Source organism: Calonectris borealis, unplaced genomic scaffold, assembly GCF_964195595.1.
Source record: "Calonectris borealis unplaced genomic scaffold, bCalBor7.hap1.2 HAP1_SCAFFOLD_126, whole genome shotgun sequence".
In the NCBI taxonomy this organism is placed as follows: Eukaryota; Metazoa; Chordata; class Aves; order Procellariiformes; family Procellariidae; genus Calonectris; species Calonectris borealis.
Window position 1 is genome coordinate 123,317 of NW_027441514.1, and position 10,351 is coordinate 133,667.

The 10,351-nt window shown below is 54.0% G+C and overlaps 1 long non-coding RNA gene across 1 annotated transcript; it reads right to left on the reverse strand.

The window, feature by feature from the left end:
• Window positions 1-5,990: 5,990 nt before the first annotated feature.
• LOC142076954 (uncharacterized) lies at window positions 5,991-7,894 on the reverse strand. Its single transcript, XR_012671446.1, has 3 exons — window positions 7,797-7,894; window positions 7,241-7,414; window positions 5,991-6,203 (listed from the first exon to the last, which is right to left on the reverse strand). It is a non-coding gene; the product is annotated as an uncharacterized LOC142076954 (long non-coding RNA).
• Between the last annotated feature and the right edge of the window lie 2,457 nt (window positions 7,895-10,351).

Consider the following 10,351-nt stretch of genomic DNA (forward strand, 5'->3'; position numbering starts at 1 on the left):
CATTGGGGGACAGAGGTGTTTCTCGGGAGATTGAGGACACCATGTGGGGAGTTGAGATTGGGAGGGATGACCCTGGGGAGGTGGGGGGCACCGCGGGGAGAAGGGATCCCACCCCCGACACCTGCAGCCACCCCCAGGGGCAGCTGGGACCCCGACCCACTGGGGGACCAGGATGGGAACGATGGGGACTCACTCATGGATACTGCACAGGTAATAAAATAGTTCATGCTGCACCCTGTTGTAGGGTCTCTGGGGTGCCCTGGGCCCTGGGCGCCGAGTCCCCATGACAGCCAGCCCTTCCCGGGGGTCCCCAGGCTGCCGGGCTCCTCTGGCCCCAGCCGGCGGGAGCTGTGTCCTCCCAGCCGCTGGCCACGCAATGGCAGCACCGACCCACGGCCACGCGGAGACAGGGCTGGGGACAGGGCCGGGGTTGCCTGCGCTCCACCTGGGTGGGTCTGCAGGGCTCGGGCAGGGGGGACCCGGCATCCTGCAGCTCCGCTCCCACCCTGGGGACCCCAAACACCCCCGGGGGTGCGTCGCTGTCCCTGTCGCTGGTGGCAACCGGCATGGGGGGAAGGTGACAGTGAGGGTCCCCGCCAGTGGCCCGGAGTTCGTCACCGCTGGGGGGACAGGGGACAAGCAGGGCCAGCACCGAGGAGCGACGGCAGCACAGCCTACTCTCTGGGGGTCCCCACCCCCTGTCCCCAGGGGTCCCCTCCGTCCCCGTGGTTTATTGGGGGAACACAGAGCCCAACGACCAGCCGCAGGGACAGGGGACGGGGAGCTGCCCCAGGGATGGGGACAGCACCGGGACACGCCGATACTCTTGGGGGTGCTGGCATGCGGGGGGGGGGGCACCCTAACCATTGCCGCCCGGGATGACGAATGCACCGGGATGAGGGAGGCACCGGGATGGGGACGGCGCATGGAGGGGCCAGAGCCGGCGCGCGAACGCCGGGCTGCAGGACCACGCTTCGGCTTCGGGGCGGCAGCAGCGAAGGCGGCGGCGGCGGCGGCGCTGCTGCGCACCTGAGCGGTGCCGGCGCTGCAGTACCGCGATTCGGCCACGGGGCGGCAGCAGCGAGCAGCCGCCGGGCGGCGCGTGCACGGGGGCGGCACCGGCGCTGCAGGTCCGCGCTTTGCAGGCCCAGCGCCCGCCGGCACCGCGCACGTGGGGCGGCAGCGGCGTTTCCTTACCGGAACGAACCAACGAACGCGGCGGCATCACCCCGCAGGCACCACAGTACGGCATTGCCGTTACCGGCGGACGGCAGCGCGGAGAAAGGGGGCGCCACCGCGCATGCGCGGCTCAAGAGCTGCAGTACCGAATTTTGGTCGCTCGGTGGCAGCAGCGAGCAAAGGAGAGCGCGCTACTGCGCATGCGCGGCTCAAGAGCTGCAGTACCCAATTCTGGTCGCTCGGTGGCAGCGGCGAGCAAAGAAAGGCGCGCCACTGCGCATGCGCGGCTCAAGAGCTGCAGTACCGAATTCTGGTCGCTCGGTGGCAGCAGCGAGCAAAGAAAGGCGCGCTACCGCGCATGCGCGGCTCAAGAGCTGCAGTACCGAATTCTGGTCGCTCGGTGGCAGCAGCGAGCAAAGGAGAGCGCGCCACCGCGCATGCGCGGCTCAAGAGCTGCAGTACCGAATTCTGGTCGCTCGGTGGCAGCAGCGAGCAAAGAAAGGCGCGCCACCGCGCATGCGCGGCTCAAGAGCTGCAGTACCCGGCTTTGGTCGCTCGGTGGCAGCAGCGAGAAAAGGAGAGCGCGCCACCGCGCATGCGCGGCTCAAGAGCTGCAGTACCCGGCTTTGGTCGCTTGGTGGCAGCAGCGAGCAAAGAAAAGCGCGCCACCGCGCATGCGCGGCTCAAGAGCTGCAGTACCGAATTCTGGTCGCTCGGTGGCAGCAGCGAGCAAAGGGGAGCGCGCCACTGCGCATGCGCGGCTCAAGAGCTGCAGTACCCAATTCCGCCCGCCGGGTGCCACCGTCGCCACACCGGCCCTTTCCCCTTGTCTCCGCCCGGTTCGTACCATCGAAAGACGGTAACTGCTTACTGGCGGTACTGGGCTTAGATTTCCCTGCCCTTTTCCCACTCGCGGCCCGGGCACTAATCTTCATCGCCTCTGTACGATGCCACACGGGTGACACCCTGAGAGCAGGGGAGGGGCAGCTATGTCCATCAGGAAACCGCGCTTCTGAGCAGACCCGGTGCCAGTGGCTGACCTGCAAACAACGAGCGATACGCTGGTGGTCCTGGGGCTGTGTTGCGGTGTTTGCAGCTTTCCTCGCCTCTGTGCTATCAGCACTCTGCTCTCCTCATCCTGCACACGCGCAGGGCTTGCCACTTGGAGGAGAGACACTGCACGACGTCACTTACCACCCTGCCCTCCAGCGTGCAAAGGAATTAGAAATGAGGCAGGGAAAGCCAAGAGGCCTGCTGGTGTATTAGGCGTCCTCAGCAGTTGACCGTAGAGCCCGGCAGGTTCCATCCTTGCTCTGTGCTTTTGTAGCTTGAACCCCCGATTGTTTTGCCATCGAGACTGCAAGGCGAGGAATACGCCTCTACTTGAACAAGCAAGACCCCTGCCAAATAGCTGAGCTGTGCGCAGTGATAGGCGGCTGCCTGTGACCGACACCTTTTTCTGCTAAAACCAGAGCACGCTTCCCTTGTGAAGAGCCATCGGCAGTACAGAACGGACCTGAGCTCTCCTTGCACCGGCTCCTCAGAGAACGGCGTCTCAGTTCGACTGAAGCGTGCAGCAGCCTGTCGTCATCCCAGCCCCTCGCCCTCGAGCAAGCGGCTGCCTGTAGCAGCGGCAGAACCGCTGCTGCGCAGAGGGGAAAGGAACGGCTTGGCGTCAAGCTCTGCGGGCTGCCTGTGGCCCCTGCGGAGCCGACGACCTCGGCAGCCCATACAAAGGGCGAAGCTAGCAGCCTGAGAAGGAGTCACAGGGTGCTGCAGCTCCTGCCACAACCCTCCTTCCCAGCCTGCTGCTGGAGCACAAGGCACTTGAAAGCAGCAGGAAAGAACAAGGATGGCAAGATGGCAGGAATAACACGGAGAGCCTAAAGCGTTTAGCCAGCAGGGCTTGCAACTCACCTTGTGCCGTGGTTTAATCCCAGCTGGCAACTCAGCACCACGCAACCGCTCACTCGCTCCCCCCTCAGTGGGAGGGGGGAGAGAATTGGAAGGGCAAAAGTGAAAAAACTCCACTTGTAAGGAAAAGGGGGGAAAAAACCCCCAAACAACAGAGCGAAAAACCCCAGACAGACAAGCGGTACAAATGAAAACAACGGCTCACCGCCAACCGCCCGATGCCCAGCCAGCCGCAGCCCAGCAGCGGCCCCCCCGCCAACCGCCCCCCGAGTTTTATTTCCTGACGTCACAGGGTCTGGAACATCCCCTGGGTCCGCCGGGGTCAGCTCTCCCAGCGGTGCCCCCTCCCAGGCCCTCGCGCACCCCCAGCCCGCTCGCCGGCAGGGCGGGGCGAGGAGCAGCACAGCCCCCGGCGCCGTGCAAGCGCTGCGCAGCGGGAACTCACGCAGCCCCGCGTCACCGACGCCGTTTGCAGCACAAACCCAAAACGCAGGAGGAGGGAGAGCGGGGTGGGAGTGGGGTGCGGGGGAGCGGGAGGGGGGTGCCAGAGTTTGGGCGGGGGGCAACGGGCAGGTTGGCGGGGCAGGCAGCACCCCAGGGGTCCGGGGCAGAGGGGTTACGGGGAGGCAGTGCGGAACACGGGGGGTGGGAGGAGGGAGAGGAGAGAGGAGGGCAGTGCGGGCACGAGGTAGGAGGGCAGGGGATACGGGGGGCGCGTCACGGGGAAAACCTCGCACGGGAAAGGCGGGGCGGACACCGGGAGGGGCGGGGGGGGACATGCGTGGGGGTGACCTACGCCAGGGGGTCCACCCGGGACCACCCACAGCAGAAAACTCACCTGGGATGACCCGCAACAGATAATCCGTTCCCGATGACTGACCCTCGCTGGATAACCACGAGCGATGCCCCTCAAGTGGCTGGTGTTTCACCCCAAATCTTCCCCAAATCGGGGGGTTTTTTGCTTTTCCATAATATCAAAATTGGGGTTTTTTCCTTTTCCAAAACATTCCACCATTTGGAGGTTTTTCAACGCTTTTTCACAACAAAAATTGGTGGTTTTTGCTTTTTTGTTTTGTGCGTGAAAATGGGGTTTTTTTTGCTTTCCGGCTGCCCAAATCCAGGCGGATTTGGCTTTCCCGGGAGCTCCAAGTTGGGTATTTTTCCCCCAAAATTGCGGGCTTTTTTTTCCCCACCCCTTGCAGGCCCCGAATTAGGGGTTTTGTGGTATTTTTAGGCCATGGCGGCAGGTCCCGCTCTGCGTGCGCAGCCCTGCAGGGGAAAGTCCCTGTTGGGGGAACTGGCCCCCAATCAGGATGGGAACAGGCGGAAAAGGAGAACAGGGAAGAGGCAGCTTTTGAAAGCACTTTTATATCTTCAATAGAGAGGGGATTTGGGGCGGGGTGTGTGTGTGGGGGGGGTGTGTGTGGGGGGGGTGGTGTGTGTGTGTGGGGGGGGGGGGTGGTGGGGGGGGGGGGTGGTGTGTGTGGGGGGTGTGTGTGTGTGTGTGTGTGTGTGTGTGTGTCGAATTTTAAAATCCTTTCTGTAAACAGGGTTTCTTTGCATTTTAAAAACCTTATTATCAGAGACATTTACACTTAATGTATTTACACATATCTCTCTATATATATTTAGTGAATATATTTATGTTTCACTTATACCCCCCTATTTCCCACTTCTTATATATAATACCTGCTCAGACTATGGATCTGTTGACTTACATATTTTGAACACTTAAATGTCTTTATAGACTTCTCTATTTACACTTACATATATTTACACCTATATCTTTATAGACTTAGGTTTTAGACTTAGATGTCTATTTACACTTGTACATAATCTCTTAGATTACATATAATGTCTATGTAGACTCTCTATGTAACACGTAGTAAGTGTAGATAGCGGTATCTATTCAGACCTTTTTCTATTTTAAATTCCTTCATGTATAAAATGTATCATCCTTTTTGCATTTGGAAGTTCTTTATTTTTTAATTTATACAGACGTGAGTTATTTTTGTATCTTAAAACCCTATATACATCTTTCGAATTTTTTTATACTCTAAAATCCTTTATATAATAGGGCAGATATAGGTCCTTATTTTGAAATCCTTTTGTACGTATAAATTAATATTATTTTTCAATATACGTAACAAGGAGAGATTTTTTTCTATTTCGAGGCCTCACAGATATATTTACAGTTTTTAAAAATTTTTGAACCCCCCCCCCATGAATTTTCAGGCAATTTGGGCTGTGACCCCCTTGGGGGGGGGGGGGGGGACACGGACCCCCATGACCCCCCATTCCCCACTCACCTGCTCCTCCACGGCATCATCACCCCCGTGGTGATGCTGGGGTGCCCCAAATGACATCATCACCCCTCCAGGCCCCCCAACCCCCCCTTTTTATTCACCCCCCCAAAAAGACACAAAACGAGGGAAACGGCCCCAACCGGCAGCTCGTTACTTTAATAATGCCGTTTACGTATGTACGCACGCACCCCCGCCAAAAAGGGGGGCTCTGCTAGAAAGATAAAGGAGGGGCAGCCCCCCCAAACGCTTGCAGCCCCCCCCAGCCCCCGTCCCGCAGGCTGCCAGCCGGCCCCTCACCCTCAGCACGCCCAACGACCGGCAGGCAAACCTGGGCCGGGGGTCTCTCCTGAGCACCACGGGACGCTCACAGCGAGGCATCTGAAAAACAAAAATCCCAACGGATATTTCAGCACGTTAAAAAAACAGCACCGAAGGCAGCAGAGGAATTCGGTCAGGGCAAGGGAGAGGGTAGCAGTCGAGCTAAAGGAGGGTGCCAGGCAAACGGGTCAGCTCGAAATACAACGCCGCCTTTAAAAGCTCGAGCGATTCGAACGCTTAAAATCAGCGTGAAGACTAATTGACACAATTCTGAACACGTTCTTCGCAGAGAAGTAAACGCTCTCGCTGGTGTCGGAAAACGCCTCGTCCCTTCCTTACAGCACCGCTGCAGGGAGATAACCCCGTGAGGCTGCAGGACAAGGGCGCGCCGTAATCAGCATCTACGCTCACGGATCCACCGCCGCAGCTCCAGCCCTTGCGCTGCTGCTGCTGCTGCTGCGCATCTCGCTCGCTTGGCCGATAAAGCTGAAAGTGAAGCGTAAAACTTTGAAGAGTAAAATGAAAAAGAAAGAACAAATCTCAGCAATTCATTTTATGCTAAAAAGGCGTGCGCACGCTTACATACGTACAATGAGAAGACTCGTACTATAAAAATATTTGATTTTCCTTTTGCGTTCATTGAAATTGCGTAGCTGTGAATTCATACCGTTAAATTATCTACCTCCAAGCTACACAGCTATCGTTTGACCAGGGGTTTTGCGTGTGTGACATGACTAGGAGGGACGCCTGGCCAGCTGCGCCGAGACCGATGCTACCGAACTGCCGGGGAAACGCGCCGTCGAAAGCGAGACAGAAATAAAGTGCTTCAGAGCACTCTGCCAAAAGATCGGGAAAAAAGCCCCTAACGTTCAGTTGCCTCTCTTTTTAAACGCTTAGAGCAACTACCCAACTGCTTAAGCACACCTAATAAATTATACGCTACAGCTATTTGGCAGTTGCAGTTTAAACAACGCAAGTCAGTTTGGAAATTAGACAATTTTAACTTTCTTTTTAAAATTTCATTTATGATAGAAAAATCAGTGAGATAAGAGATCTCCCATACGGTTTTACTTTTTTGGGGGGGGGGGGGGGGCAGGCGGTGGGGAATATCAAATCCCCGGTGCTGCAATACATAAGGCTACCAAAAAGGACTGGCAGGTTTGCTAACGCTGTTGGCTGTACCCAAGCGTGCGGAGGAACGCGTCTTTACGATCTCTCGACCGTTACACCCGAGAACCAAAGATCAGCCGTACGTCGACTATTGGAAGATGTGCTGCGCTTGGGTCCTTGCAAGGAAATCGACTTAACTCCTTTTTTTTTTTCCAGAGAGAGTGAAAAGTCTCCTTGCGGATGACTTCTACTGCCAAGCACGTCATCTCTGAAGATCCATTCTGATGGGAAGTTTGTAAAAGGCAACTCCTTTGAATGAAAAAGATTTCCATTCTGGAAAATCTCTTTCCACCCGAAGTCAAAATTACGCGCTGCAGGTTAGGAAAAAGGACATTAGAGAATCAGTAACTCACCGAAAACACATCAGGACTCTCTGTCGCTAGTTACGAGGCTGCTACCGCTTCTCGGGAAAGCCTGGAAAACACACCGAAGCGACGCCGATTTGTCCCGTGTTGTCCACGCCTCTTCTTTAACCTTGATTGCTTTTAGCACAGATGCCAGTATCTCAGTAAGGTTTTCGAGTGCTCCTGTAAGGTATTTTAAACACTGACTGACTGAAAAAGCATTAAGCTTTTATCGTGAAAACAAAGCCTGTTTCTCCCGAACGTCCGAACTCTTACAAACAGTTCCTTTCCTCTTCTAGTCCAACATTATTTTCACAGCACCCTTTAATAGCAAGCGCACAGAAACAGAAGACTCTGCTTTCAGGAAGAGAAAATAGACGAAGGAAAGCAAGCCTTGAATAGGCGTACCACGCTCCAGAACAGACCTTTATTTTTAGTATTTGTGTTAAAATATTTCATGTTAAAAAAATCAGATAGAAGGAGAGCTGCCACATTCTTCGTGTTAACTGTAAAGTCCACACTACAAGCACCTTAGGAAAAATGCAGACACACATCACAGGCATACCTTGTACTTGCAGACCACTATGGATCCTTTCCATCCGTCTCGTACTTTCACGGCAGTTGACATTCTGCTGAGAGGAAAGGAAAAAAAAAAAAAAAACCAAAAAAAAAACGTTTAGCACAAAGCTTCCTTTTCTGTGAAGACTACAACTGAGTGGAGGAGAAAGTATTTTGCATCATCTTTGGTGCAGTTGTTGAGACAGGCCACTAGAGCTTCTGCATGTTTTAGACAACCGTGCCTTTTCTTTTGGCTCATCGGCAGCTTTAGAACTCACTTGCCTAGAGACGCGCAGGTGACAGGCACAGACACCTACGTACGTTTTCTCAAGCCTAAGTAGAGCCGCGATTTCCTCACCCGATACGTCCCAAGTTGAGTATTTTTGTTAAAGAGTACGGCAACCCGTCTGTCCTCGCGAACTCGCTGCAAAAGAGGAATCCTTTTTTCCAGGCCGTTTCTCCAAACGGTCGAGATCTTTGAAAACTGCAGTTGTGCCACCAAACCTGCTCAGGGTCCCTCCCAAGCTTCGACCATCGTTAGATTTAACAGGCACACGCTCTATTCCGTCTTCCAACAGCAAAAATACATAACGCCCCCAGACCCCTAGCGCAACCCTACGGACGTCCACACACACCTCGCTGTTTTGATGAGGAGCCACTGAGCACCCCTGCGAGCACAGCGGGATCATGCGCAAGACCAGCGTCCTGGTTTCGGCTGGGATAGAGTTAATTCTCTTCCTGGTAACTGGTATAGCGCTGTGTTTTAGATTTAGGACGAGAAAAACGTGGATAACGCGCTGATGTTTTAGTTGTGGCTAAGTAGCGCTTACGCTAGTCGGGGACTTTTCAGCTTCTCATGCCCTGCCAGCGAGAAGCTGGGAGGGACCTTAGCCAGGACAGATGACCCAAACCGGCCAAAGGGACAGTCCGTACCATATGACGTCACGCTCAGTACATAAGCTGGGGGAGTTGGCCGGGCGGCGGCGACTGCCGCTCGGGGACCGGCTGGGCATCAGTCGGCGGGCGGTGAGCAATCGCATTGTGCGCCGCTTATTTTGTATATTCTTTTATCGTTACGATTGTTTCCCCTTCCTGTTCTGTCCCATTAAACTGTCTTTACTTCACCCCACGAACTTCACTTTTTTTTCCGATTCTCTCCCCCACCCCACTTTGGGGGCAGGGGGAGCAAGCGAGCAGCTGCGTGGTGTTTAGCTGCCTGCCGGGTTAAACCACAACAACCAGCTTCACCTACGCCGATTTCAGCGAATGCAGCTTCTGAAGCTTTAAACTGAAAACCGTATCTTGACACTTTGCCGCGGCAGAAACGATCCGTAACTAGAACTCTACAAAAACGCAGTAACGCACATTGCAAACCCACAGCAGCGACAGCTTCAGAAATATTTCTACCGGGAACAAGGGAGAAAAACAATACAGTTTCATCTCACGCACAGGAAAGCAGCAGGCAGAGAAAAGGGTCGGCATTCGTAGCCCTTGCAGAACGCAGGCATTCTCCTTCCATTCCTAAACCCGCCTCTTAGGTCGAAATATCACAACACTACTACGGCAATATCGAGAGCAGGGAACAGCAGCCCTGCCGCTGGATGTGCTACTGACTGATGCTATTTACGTAGCAGGACACCTAGACAGAGGGGCACGTTTTTCCACACACAACCCTGAACTTCCTGAAAATTTATGTTTACCAAAACGAGCCATTTGGAACACATTGCCAAACAATGTTTGGCAATAAAACTTTGATGTGTTTGACACACACAAATTTGGGGTAACTCGCTACTTGCTTCCTGCTGTTGTTGTTCTTCCTTCAGAAATTCTACTTGTAGCCAAGTTATTCGCTACCGGTTCAAGCATTTACCTTCCAGGTATTACCAGCACATCTACACAGGCGAGGAACTAAATCGCTCTTCTAAAACTACCCGAGTGAAAATTACAGCCACGAAAGAGGAGTGACAGAGAAGAAAAGGAGAGGTCAGGCAGCAAGAGAGCTCTGCAGGCTGCCACCAGTCAACATCGCACTCTTTTTAAAAAAAAAAAAAAACACAAACCAAAAAATAACACAAACACAAAAAGCCCACAAAAACCAACAACAAAACAAAACCTTGACGTTGTACCTTTTTTTTCTTTTGGAGCTCGTCCCTGTCTCAGCAGATTGTCTCGTCAGAGCATGAAATGCAGGTGATCCGTATCCCGATGACATCTGCACGCGATGAACACGTGTTCAGAAATAGTCCAGATCTGTAAGACCGGTGTCATTTGTGTGGTTTTAATAATCATAACTCCGTTTTATTGACCGATGCATTTGCGAGGAAACTAAGTAACTTTTAAACGTAGCCTCTCCTTGGGGAGAAAAATGCGTTAGGGAGTGAAAAAAATGATGATTCAGAGCTCCCAACCATGACGGAGCAGCGGGGAAATTAACGAAAGTGAAGGCCAACAGCAGCAACACGAAGCGACATTTGGCTTTAATTCTGATCACGTACTTAAGCGGCTCTCCAAGTCTATGCCTCGAGCCTATGAACGACTAGCCCTTTTTCGGAAGGACCAACT